A 12,947-nucleotide genomic window follows, 5' to 3' on the forward strand; every position below is an offset into this window, starting at 1 on the left:
GAGAAAAGCCAACATCACAATACATTCATAACAATACCTCACTTTTCCTTTTTTTACAGATCATTTGGCTTGAGCAGTATCCCTTGTTTTCTAGCCTTTATTATTTGCTCATTTTTTTCATAAATTAATCTTGCCTCTTCAAAGGGGTCTTTGATATCATTTTGCTTCTTCAACACCATGATCTTTTGTGCTGTTCCAGATGTAGCCAATTTTGGTTCCATAGGCATTGGTACCATTTGCATGCCTTGGACCATGGTAGATATTAATTGAATAAAACAGGGGACCAAGCAAGGGAGATATATCAAGCCTGCGGTGGCACATAAAAGGAAGAAAACCTAGCTTCTTCCACTATTCTATTCCCAATACATTATCCCACCAGCTAAGTATTAGTGCGGATTCCCACTTCTGGACATGGGCTATTTTTCTGATATTTTTTGGCTATATCTAGGATGGCATCCCCATGGTCATCTATCTTCAAACAACAATCTGATGTATTAAATTTTCCACAAACACCTCCTTCTTCAGGCAATAGATTGTCTAAAGCCAACCTATTCTGATACACTGCAGCTCTTGTTTGGCTTTGTTGGCTAGCTAGTAATTCCAATGCCTGACCAGTTTGATTTGTTATTATTTCTACAACTGCTTGGAGTCTTATAATCCAATTCAGCATGTAAATTGGGGTTCAATATCCCCAGCTCCCATCTTGTGCCCAGGTGGCTGGCTCATACGTTTCAATTATGCACTTAGCGGGCCATTCCTCGTCTCTCCATTTTTGAGATCCTCCAATCAATTCTCTTTTATTTCTTTTTAGATGCTCGTACACTGGTATTCCTAATTGATCTTTGTCTGGCTCTGTGTAGTGGTTTGGTCCAAAATACTCATTACTGTTTATCTTCTGTGAGATAAGAATTAGGAGAAATGCAAAGCAGGCACCAAACTTGAAAGAATATAAAGAAGTTTATTAACAGACCTAAAAGAAGGAAAAAAAATTATACCACCTTCAGAACTCTCCTCCTCCCCCAACCTTCCTCCCCTCTCCCACTGACAATGTAAAAAGACAACCCTTAAGATGTTCAGTCTGTTTACCATTTTCATAATAACCTTGTTCAGTCCATTTAGAAAGAGAAGTCTCTTCTTGCTTGTGCTATGAAAACATTATCACAACAAGACAGCCGCCCACTTCCAAATATCTTTCAGTCCATTTAGGAAGAGGTCTCTCTGCTTGCATGTGAGTCCCTTCCCCCGACTTGCAGCTTTTCCCGCAACTGCTTTAGAGGGTCCACTCTTGAAGTTTTTTGGGGTACAATTTTAAGGTTGAGCCATTCAGAAACAAAAACAGAGGCCCTTCTCCTTCGCTGGGAGCAAAGGGTCTTCCTCATCTTCACCGTTACGACTATCTCTGGGAGCATCTCTAGGAACTGAGGTTTTCTCCTTTCCCATTTGGAGCAAAAGTCCTCATCGCTTCCATCTCTCCCTGTCCAAACTTCTCATGAAATTACAGCTGCGTCAGCATCTGCCTATCTCAGCGCAGGTGCTTTTGCTTACAAGTTGAACACTCCACCCCCCATATCTTCATGAAATTACAACGGGATACTCTGACATATCATAGCTTCACAACAGACTTTCAGCTTTAAGCATCTTCTCTCTCTCTTCCCTCAGGTTTTCAGCTCTTCACAGCAATAAAAGGGTTAATCTCACCTTGGCCTTGCAGCTTTGCAGCTGGAATGTTGAATGTTGCTTATCGAAGTGGAGAGGGGGGAGAGCTGAGCCACTCCGGCTGCCCACGCAGGCAGTGGGGGGGGTTCCACGGCTGGAACAGGTCCATCGACTCCAGGATGGCCGTGGCCCGGCCCGGCCTGGCCCAAGCAGGGCCTGGGCCGGGCCCGCTGGTCCCCACACAGGGCCCGCAGCCACCTGTCCCAGCACCAGAAACGAGAGAGAGCTTGGGGGGGGAGTTTGTCTATTCTTAAGTGTGGATCACAGAGGCGGTCACAACTTTAAGTGGCTTAAAGAATTGTCCATATTCAAACTGGCCAGCTGATAGGTTCTATCAGGTCCCAGAGGGAGCTGTAAGCACCCCTCAGCAAGGATATCCCTTCCGGGACTATGCTTGCTAACCTATGACACTCTGGTAAAAGAAAGAATCCTGGGTGTATGATTCCCAGGGTACAACTCCCTTTCCACCGAGAGGGGAGCTTTGCATATGCCCTTTTTCTACATATCCAAAATAGGCCATCTGGTGCCTTCCAGTAATCAAATTTTTGTTGAGTTATATTTTCCCAAAATTTTGAAATGTCTGGGATCCCAAAATAAGGATTTTTGTTTGTACCGTTGCATTGAAAGAGTTTGACCTTATTATTGTACTTACAATTCTTTTCCTTTGTTTTTTCCTGAGTCCAATACAGAGCTGGTTTCTCAGGGATCCACCATGTAAAAGTTCCGTTACAGACTTTATATCTCTTATAGGAAGTATTTCCTACTTTGTTAAGGAAATTGTTCCTGGTATGCCACGGACACTCCTCTCTTATCACTGTTGAACTTAGTACCCACCCTTCTGGTCTGTTTTTTCCCCTTATCTTTGTCTGATTCCACTTAAGGAGTTCTATTGGGCTTAAGCTACTGCCTTTCTATGGCCATTCCTCTGTCATCAGAGGCCCTCCACAAACCCAACAGTTGGTTACATTAAGCTCTTTATCTATCCTTTCCCCCAATTCCACAAACAGGTTTTTTCCAAATTTTGAGATAACTTTTTCATTTTCTAATTGTTGTTTGAGTTTCACATACATGTCTTGAATTGGGGTCGATACAGAGTTAGATTGCTGTGTTAGCTTTGCTTGTTGTTTACCAGTTGTTCTTTTACTAAGCCTGAGACTTTACTCCCAACAATATATGTGAAACAAATCCATCTTTCTCCTTTTGGACATTTACTTCCCAACCTGCTACCACTTGTTCCTAAATTTTCTACAATCCAGTACTTTTTCCCATTTTGTATACAGTTTCCTAATTTGGATGGGTTATAAGAGTGACTGTTGACATGGGTATGCACAATGAAAAAGGAACCTCAGTGTTTTTCCACATACAGCTTTTGGTAACACCTATGGCATGGCTTTGTCGATATCTCCAGAGGGAAGAGACAAAAAAGGAGTGACAGATAAAGGAATAACAGAGGTCCGATATGGCTTATACCTCCACCTCCCATGCCTATGGGGTTGCTACCCACAGCAGGGGTATATGATCTTCTTGGTGGCAAGTGCAGTGGTCAATTCAGTCTTGCCCTCTATTTCCTCGTCACTTCCTTTTCGCTAATTTCCAGGCAAATTACTTTTGACATTTCTTAATTGTAGCTTCCCACCATTCCTCAGGTATCTCTCATTCAACAGGCACTAGTAATTCCCATCTACAAAGCAAGGTTACTATTTCAGCTGTTCTTTGCTCTACCTGGATGGGGAATAGAGTTGGCGTTTGACACTTCATGTAATGAGAGTGTCGTTTTAGTGAACTACAATACTAATATTTTTTACAGTCTAGACATTTACATTTAACTCACCTAGCATGTCCAGTGTTGGGATGAATCAGACAGTGTATATGGTATGGCACTGTTGGAAGAGACAATTCCTCCTTTTTAAGTAAGTCACAGGCTAAGGCTAGAATATGAGGACTCTCTGACCGAAATAGTCCTGATCCTCCTGTTTGGAGTGGAAGGATTCCTCCCCAAGGGGGGTATTGGAGGTGTCTCAGGACTTGTCCAGGCAACACTTGAAACTACTGATGTGAGCTTGGCCTTATTTCCCAATCAGGTGTGATTCTTACTGTATCTCTTGGATCATTTGGGTCTTCCCAGTGCATTACCACCCAGTTCCTGCTTAAGAGTCAACTTGGTATCACCAGGCTTAGATGTTATAGTCCACTCCTCAGGTTCTTCAACGGGTCCTTTGATTCTGCTGGTGTGGATCCACCCTCGCTCCTTGGTCCGGATCGCTGCCTCAGTCGTCAGTAGCACCTGAAAAGGACCTTCCCATTGTGGAGTTCAGATTCCTTTGAAAGTTACTTTCTCTTATAGTGGCTACCATTATTTTGGCTTCTACTTTGGCTTTTTCTTCATCTCTCCTGACATAAACTTTTTGAGCCTCTTTTAATAAATCATTTAATGATCTTTCATGCCAGTCTTCCAATTTTTCTAGTTTCTTCCTAATATCTGGCCAAGCATGAGTGACAAAAGTGACTTTTAGTAGAGCCTGCCCAGCTACTGTCTCGGGATCTATCCCAGAAAATTGTTTCATATTTCTCCTAAGTCTCTCTAACCATTCAGTTGGAGACTCTTCCTTTCCCTGTTGCCCTTCAAAAGCCCTTTTTAAATTCTGCCTTCAAGGTGCTGTCTCTTTTATTCCTTTGATTGTTAAATTACGGTAATCATTCATATTCCTTCGCCTAGCCTCTTCATTGTGATTCCAAGCAGTGGGTGTCAATAGCAAGTTTTGGTCTCCTGGTGGTCCCTGCTGGTTTTCTCTTTCCCAGATTCTCATACCCGCAACTTTAATCATTTCTCGTTCCTCTTGAGAAAATAATATTTTCATTATTGCTTGCATCTCTTCCCAAGTGAAAATGTTTGGACCTAAAAATTGATCTGATTGTTCAGCTGTACCCATAGGATCGTCTAATAGTCCTTTGATCTCTTTTTTAAAATCTCTAACCTCCGAAGAAGTGAGGGGGACATTTACAAATCCTGTTCCCCCAGCTCCCATTGGAACTTCCCTTAAAGGGAACAAACGGACTTCCCCATCCCAATTCTTGTGTCCTTTTTCTCTTATGATACTTCTTTCCTGTCTTGGGGGGTGTCAGGAGAGGGCTGTTCTGTAACTGAGCTCCCCATACTTTGGTGTGTTGCTTCCTCCTTAAGAGAACAGCAGAAGCGGCCGTTGGGAACGGTGCCGGCAAGGGAGTGGGGTAGGAGGTGGGAGTCCTCTCCGAAACGGATTCCTCCAGGAGTGGTGGGGGGCGTAGGCGGGGGCTGCCACTGGAACGCCAAGGGGACAAGTTCTTCCGGTGGATACCAGAGTTTAGTGTGGACTCTGTACACGGTCCACAGCAGTCATGGCGGCAGGACTCTGTGCTGCCGGCGGACCCAGCGTCGCCCGCGGGACCGAAGCCAGGTTCAATGGAGCCATGGCAGACCACACAGCGGGGGCAGGGGCTGGTGGAATGGCCGCGGACATCGGATCTGGAGCCGGAGCCGGGACTGGGGCCGCCGCTGGGGCAGGGGCAAGGGCAGGGGGAACCCCAGAAGCGGCGGGCTGGGCTGCCACGGCACAGATACCTGGACTAGGGATGGGCGGGACACCGAAAGCGGTGGGCTGGGCTGCCGCGGAACAGATACCCAGACTAGGGACGGGGGGGACACCAAATGCGGCGGGCTGGGCTGCCACAGGACCTGCAGGGGCTGAAGGGGGCAGCGGGAACACCGGGGCTACCGGCAGAGCTGCTGCCGCTGGGACAAGTGGTGGAGCCGTGGGTGGTGCCATAAGAGCCAGGACGGGTGGGACCTTGGGCCCCAAGACTGGCAGTGCAGCTGCGAGTGGCGCAACAGGAGCCTGGGCTTGGGGGGGGGCAAGTGGGAATGGAGGGGGCGATGCTTCCAGGGGGTCTTAGCCCTTCTCTTTCTTGTTTTCCGTTTGCTTCTTTGCTGAAGTCTCTGAAAACTTAAAAATTCTTATCCCCTTAGGCTCTATGTTTCCCACCCAGCATGAAGCGTATTTGCCTTCTTCTGTGTTAAAGGATTCTTTTGAATTTACAAATACTTGTAAAGCCTGACAGATCCAAACTTCAAAAGAGCCATACCTGGGCCAGAAAACATGGTCAGATCTTATTTCCTTCTCAGCCTAATCAAACATACAAAACTGTATCATTTTGACTTTGCTCTTTTTTCTTGTACTTGGGTTAGTATTCCAGTTAGCTAACTTAACTCCCAGAGGGCTTTCCTGGGGTATCTCTGCTGGCACGCCTCTATTCCTTTTTTTATTTCCTGATTCTTGCTTACTGGTTTTATGTCCCATTTTCTCAGATTCTTATCTGCCTTTCCCAGGCCTTTGTTTCCCACGTTTTTTAACCAATCCAGACCCCACCTTCCCTTTCCCCTTTCCTCACCTAGAAATACCAAAGTTCCCTCCTCTTAATACAATATGCCTCCCTCCAAAAAAATAAAGTTATACTTCAGGGTTTAACATTTCTATCACATACATTTTCATTCATTCATTCTCACTCACTCCTTTTTATTGTTCCAATATCTCTTTCTCAAACACTATCAGTCACAACCACACAAGATTAAGGCACCTTTTAATTTTAAATGGTTGGCTAATATTCACCCATGGGCCCAATGTTCCAGGTTTCTTGGATTAATCCTCAACTTAGCAGAATTAAACCCAAATTTCTTGGATCCAATCCTCAATTCGACAGTCTCAAAACCCAAATTTCTTGGATTAATCTTCAATTTAGCAGAATTAAGCCGAATATCTTGGATTTAATCCTCAATCTGGCAGTCTTAAAACCCAAATTTCTTGGATCCAGTCCTCAACTTAGCAGAATTGGGCCCAAATTTCTTGGATTCAATCCTTAATTCAGCAGTCTTAAAACCCAAATTTCTTGGATTCAATCCTCAATTCAGCAGTCTTAAAATGTAGGTACAAAAATGCTGTTAGTGAGGAATTTTTTGTTATTTTCTAAGTCCGTGAGAGACTTTTCTCTCTCACAGAAGAGATAGCAGGGAATGTAAACAACCAAGCCACCTGCAACCTTGAAAAGTCTTGTTTATGGTATAGTAGAAAAATACTTTGATAATGGATGTTTTAGGATTTTGGCCAATCACCCCCAAGGGGTGGCTGGTCCTTTGTCCAATTAGACTATGAAGAAAAATGTCTATAAAAGGTTTGTAAAATAATTAAATAAATCAATCTTGCTGCACAATTCCTGCCTGTTGGATCTTCTCTCCTCCTCCTCCCTATGGCTGTGGGACACGGTGATATACCGTAGGAACCAGGCCTGCGGTAGTATTAAAACCCAAATTTCTTGGATTCAATCCTCAACTTGGCAGAATTAAGCCCGGATTTCTTGGATTTAATCCTCAATCTGGCAGTCTCAAAACCCAAATTTCTTGGATTCAATCCTCAACTTGGCAGAATTAAGCCCGGATTTCTTGGATTTAATCCTCAATCTGGCAGTCTCAAAACCCAAATTTCTTGGATTCAGTCCTCAACTTGGCAGAATTAAGCCCGGATTTCTTGGATTTAATCCTCAATCCGGCAGTCTCAAAACCCAAATTTCTTGGATTCAGTCCTCACCTTGGCAGAATTAAACCCGAATTTCTTGGATTAATCCTCAACCTGGCAAATTTTTAGGGGCTTTCTTACTTTTTGTCTCATTTCCTCGTGATTTGTACTAGGAAACTCTTGGCCCCCTTTCTTCAAGGGATCCAATCCCTCCCCTGAAACCCATTCCCAGTTAAACCGGGGGTTCTTTCACTCCTTTTATTTTTCGCTTTGCCTCTTTACTGACTGCTTCCCTCACGGGAGAGCAGAAATGCAGCCTCAGAAGCTCCTCACTCGCTTTGCAGGTCTGGGGGTAACCAGCCCATGTCTCATACATACACTTTCATCCCCCGTATCTGCTCTCCCCACAATAAAAAGAGGAAAGAAAAAAATACTCACCTTTCTCTGAGTCTTCGTGCACAAGATTTTTACGTGTTTAACTACCACGGTATCTTAGGGAGCCTTTTCTTTCCTTTCTTTTTGCTTTATTGTCTCCTCTCTTGTCCTCCAGGTGTTTGACCTGCAAACCCCCCAACGCACGCCAGGAAACACAAAGCAAGGCCACCAAAAGCGGGTGGGGGCGCCCCCCCCGCTCTGGGTTCCCTGGGAGACCTCAGACCTTTTTCCTGTACGGGCCACCAATTGTGAAAAACAAGGTTCACTCTTCGTAAAATTTTAAAAAAAGTTTAATAAAAGGGACAATTAGGAGACAATAGCAAAAAGGGTATTACGGCCGGGTGCTTTGACAGAGACCCAAAGGCACACCTCTACATCTAAAGATCGTCCTTAAAAGTACGTCTCTTATTGCATATTCATCACAATCATGCATGATTCATAAATTCTTTGGAGTTTCTGTGTATCATCCCATCAGCCTTATCTTCCTCCTTGGCTCCATTCTGTCTCTGCTCCCTCCATAAATTCTTCTCTCTGGTTTCTGGTTTTCTTTTTCTCTGATAAGATACTCCAGGAATGTGAACACTTTCTCTGCCTATCTTTTCTAAATTGACTACATAAACAATAGACATTCTATATCATGTATTACATTACAGAACCTAGGTAGTTTATCTAACATTATGTAACATGAGAAAAGCCAACATCACAATACATTCATAACAGATTCATTGTTATTCCAGGATTGCAAGCTCTTCCCTAATGACTTTTCCCAGTGCTCTATCACACTTGCTTTGAATTTTAACGCTTCAAGAGATGGAGAGTTTCAACAGTCATTGCTGCCTAGGAAGGAAAGGTTTTCGTTGGTTAAAAGTTATTGAATGTGCTATTCTTTCTAAACATCAAAAATCTAGGTTTGCTGATCGTGTTTTGCTTTTTAAGCTTACATTTTCAATGTCTTGACAAAGTCAGATTTTGACCTGAGCAGTATCCTGAGTGGTCTGAGAGGTCCTGGTTAGAATCAAGGACTGATATGGTTTACCTTATAGTTTGCTTGATTTTATGAGTGATTATCCATACATACCTTATCTCTCCATCTGCCATGGAAACCAGTTTTTAATTGTTAGGTCAGGGGGGAGGATGGCAAATTTTCTCTTCTTGCAGAATGCACTTGTGCTCTATTGCCTGTGTAACTTCAAGCCTCCCAGAGAACAGCTCAAGTGTTCTCTGGGGACATGATTGACCATAATAAGGTCATTGTTTTGTGAAATCTGTAATGTAATAGAAATATAACCTCCTGACATCATATAATCTTACTGCTCAACCAACTCCCTTTGAGACAAGATTTTGTTCCACTAGTAGATGAAATAGTGAATTGCAGTTCAGAAGTAAATGGCATGTAGCTGAGGCAGTGAATTCAGCCATCAGCTGCTGGGGTGAGTTTTGCCTCTGCTTCTGTTGGTAAAATGGGAGAAGCATTTCTGACACACTGATAGGAAAATGTTGCAAGTTCCTTTGACCAGTGGTGATTAGTTTAAAAAACATAGTCACTTTGCCACTCTAGCGCTTTCAGAGAGCCTATAATTGAGACGCTTAATCTTTTTTTTTTTCCTGAGCAGTTCATGGCAGATTTTTATGGGGATTGAAGAGTCAAGTTGTGTTTGCTCACATAAAAGCACAGGCTAACAAAACCCCCATATTTCTTTTTCTTAAGGAAGTCGATGAACAAAAGAGGAAAGAGCAGAAAGTGGGGCAGGAAGGATGGAGAGAGAAAAGTTAGACACAAGTGTCAGATGGGAGGAGACTTTGGAAAGACTGAGATGGGTAACACTGCACTTCTTCCAAGGCAGATTTTGGATTGCTGTCTTAAGTACTATGTTATATTTCACCAAAATTCTGAATTTCAGCTAATCACCTTTGAATGTTTATTGCAAATGCAGTTTATCCCAGCTCTGGGAGTAATGAGAATAGAGCTTAAAAGTAGGAGGAATTTTTGTATCTCTTTAATTTCTGGGGTTTTCATTCTCTCTTATTCACAGAACAATGAAAAGTGCTTAAGTGGTTATGTTTGCGGGGAAAAAATACTGAATATCTTGGGATAATTTTCAAAACTGGTGAATTCAGTGAGGAGCTATTCTTCATAGCAAGTTACAGATGGGTTACTGATAATCTAGGTAAGTTGTAAAATTATTGTCATGTAAGAGTTTAATTCCTAAGAGTATCACAGAAAAGCTGTTTTATGCACAATTAGAGTAGGTACGGGTAATCTGCCTGGTATAGTTGCTTCCATTTAGTGAATTTCAGTGGTGTTTTCATGCAGCCTTTTAATTTAAGTTAATGTAAAACTCAGTTTGTAGGGCAAGTGAGAAGATGATTTATGTAAGAGTATTTCCCAGTGTTTGCTCTTGAGATGGAAGACTGATGGTTTAAACTGACTGAAAATGTTTCTTCCTTTTCTGTGTGACAGTTCATTAATAGATTATACACAGAAACATTCTTACATAAAAATCAGATTCATCAACAAATATGTCAAACATTGAATCCCATTCACTTGATGAACACAAATAATCCATAAAGATGATTTATTATTGCCACTTGCTTTATCTTGCATGATCAAACTATAATCAATAAGAGCCAGTAGTCTTTCAAGTTAGAGATTTATAGACCTTGGTCATGGAGTAATTGCCAATACGCACATAAAAATCAGTTTGAAAAGCTTTTACATTCATGTGTCCTTGAGACACAGCTATCAAATTGGATTCCATACCATGAAACAAACTGGATTATAATAATCTTAAAGAAATCAAAGGGGAAAATGGGTTTGTTAACCTAGCAATTGATTTTTTTCCACCTATATCATACTGGAAATCCAGCTACTCAGCATTTTTAAAACTATGCATGCAAAACAGTCTTTTCAGTACTTCTTAAGAACTCTTATCCTGTAGTAGTTTAGGTCTTGCTTTGTAGTGTGTCAGGATCAACCCTGGGGCTTGCAAATAGCTCAGAGCAAGCTGATTCCAGAACTCTGTGTATTGTATTAATTTTTGTTGCAGTGATTTGTACAAGTTACAATTCCAGCATGCAGTTTGCTATCCATGTAGTAACTTTTAAGTTGTTACAGTTCCTGTGACTTTGTCTCCCCTCAATTTAAATAATAGTGAAATTTTAAACTTTCTAACTTAAGGTTGCCTTATTTCAGAATCATAGATACAATGATAGGTTCTATTTTTGTGGGAACTGTTGTTGCCTGCAGACTCAAGTTAATACTGTCATATCCATTTACCTTATATTTAATTGCTAGCTGTTTTCATTATCTTTGAGGAATCTCTTTTCTGGATTCCCAGATGATCCTTAATTCTTAATCTGGAAAGTTGACAAGGAACTCTGCAATAATAAAAGTAAAAAATGGTTTTCACCTACTCCAACCACAAAAGTACTAGCTGTGGTTTAGCTTAAGGATTAAAGGCTTGGTACATATAGGTACAGGGATTGACAAAACTCTTCTCAAAGTAAAGAGAGGTACAAATCACCTGGTAGCAGAACAATTCCTATGTTCTTAAAAATATTCTCAACCCAGCTTTGTGCATTTTAATAAAACAAGATAAATTATGGTTCATACAATGTGCCTGAAGTCTTGCTTTTCTCAATGCTGTGTTTGGACAGGAATGATGATATTTTGACTGTTGAAGTTTCATTTTGACTCCCCAGGGGGGAGATGAGTACACTGAGAAGGTAGTTCTAGTGTTTCCTTCCTTTTTGACACACTGTGGTAGACAGCTGGCAAACTGCTGTTATATTAATCCTTCCACTGCAGATAGTAAATCAAGTTTAGAATGGTGTCTGTATAGCAGCAAATTAATTGCATCCTATCTTTGTGTGATGGTAGAGGCATTGCACTGTAAGAGTATGTGAGGTCAAGGCTATTAAAAAGTCCTAATTTTTGTGGACTTTTATTTATACATTATTTATTAGGATTATATATTTGGTTCTATTTAAAGCTGTCTTTCGGCTCATCATTATAACCTTAAAATGGAAATTTGCCACTGAAATGATAAGTACTAACTTTTTTTAAGTGATAAATTTGAAGTTTTCTGCAGATGAGAGGCTTATCACATAGCTGGGTCTAACCTTCCACTGTGTTTCAAGTATTGAAATTATGCAACCATTAACAGGTGCTTCTAGGTTATTAACAAATGAACAGTTAAATTAAGTTACTAATCAGGCAAATCATAAATTTAGTTTTCTTTTAAGAATAATACATCAACTGAATGTTTCATCTCATTTCAACTGACAGCACTTTTTTCCTCTTTACATATACAAACTAATTTAAATTCTACTTTTATTTTAATATGTAAATATTTCTTTTTATTTTGCTATCTGATGCCTCATCAAAATGTGGTCACTAAATCTTTTATTTTTTCTGAGTTCAAGAAGTGTTTGGACAATGCTCTCAGGCACATGGTGTAGTTTTGAGGCTGTCCTGTGCAGGACCAGGAGTTAGATTTCTCCATCCTTGTGTCCCTTTCTACTAAGGATATTTTATGATTTTCACTGATTTTATATCATTTGAGATAGTGTGTATATGTTCCACTCCTAGGGACACACCAAACTGAGTTTTAACACATAGGGGAGAAAGAAAAGTGTGAGATCTTTCCATTTCCCGTTCATATAAGAACCCCTGGAAATTGCTACAGATTGTTCAAACTTCTCTCTAGAAATAAATCTTTTCAGTTTTACCTTCACTGATGGATGAGATATGAAACACCCATTGGAATAAAGGATGATATTTAAGATGAATTTTGATACATGAAGAGATAAGTCTGCCCCTTCCAGGATTAGGACACAGGGAATAAATTGCTTGATCGTAGCTCCTTTTTAAACTGGCTTAACCTTGAGGTAGTAAGGCTCTCCAATTGGTGAACAACCAGTTCAGGTACCCAAGAGCTGCAACATTATCTACAGTCACACCTATTAAAGTCTCACTGCTCTACCACTGCTTCTCATCTGAAGAGAGAGAAATACCTAACTTTCAAGGTTCCAGAGGATTTGCCGAATTTGCCCCATAATAGAAAACTCAGGCAACATTCTGTTTGGGACCAGGTCAACAGCTATTCAGTTAAACAACAGAAGATAGTTGTAAAGGTATTTATTCTGTGGTAATTTCTAGTTGACAAAAATATTAACTGAAGTACTGGCATGTGTTGGACGGGGTGATAAGTTGAGAATCTGCAGCAATTTTTTCCCAAGTAGGTTGGAGTG

Source organism: Corvus cornix, chromosome 13 (genome assembly GCF_000738735.6).
Source record: "Corvus cornix cornix isolate S_Up_H32 chromosome 13, ASM73873v5, whole genome shotgun sequence".
Taxonomy (NCBI): domain Eukaryota; kingdom Metazoa; phylum Chordata; class Aves; order Passeriformes; family Corvidae; genus Corvus; species Corvus cornix.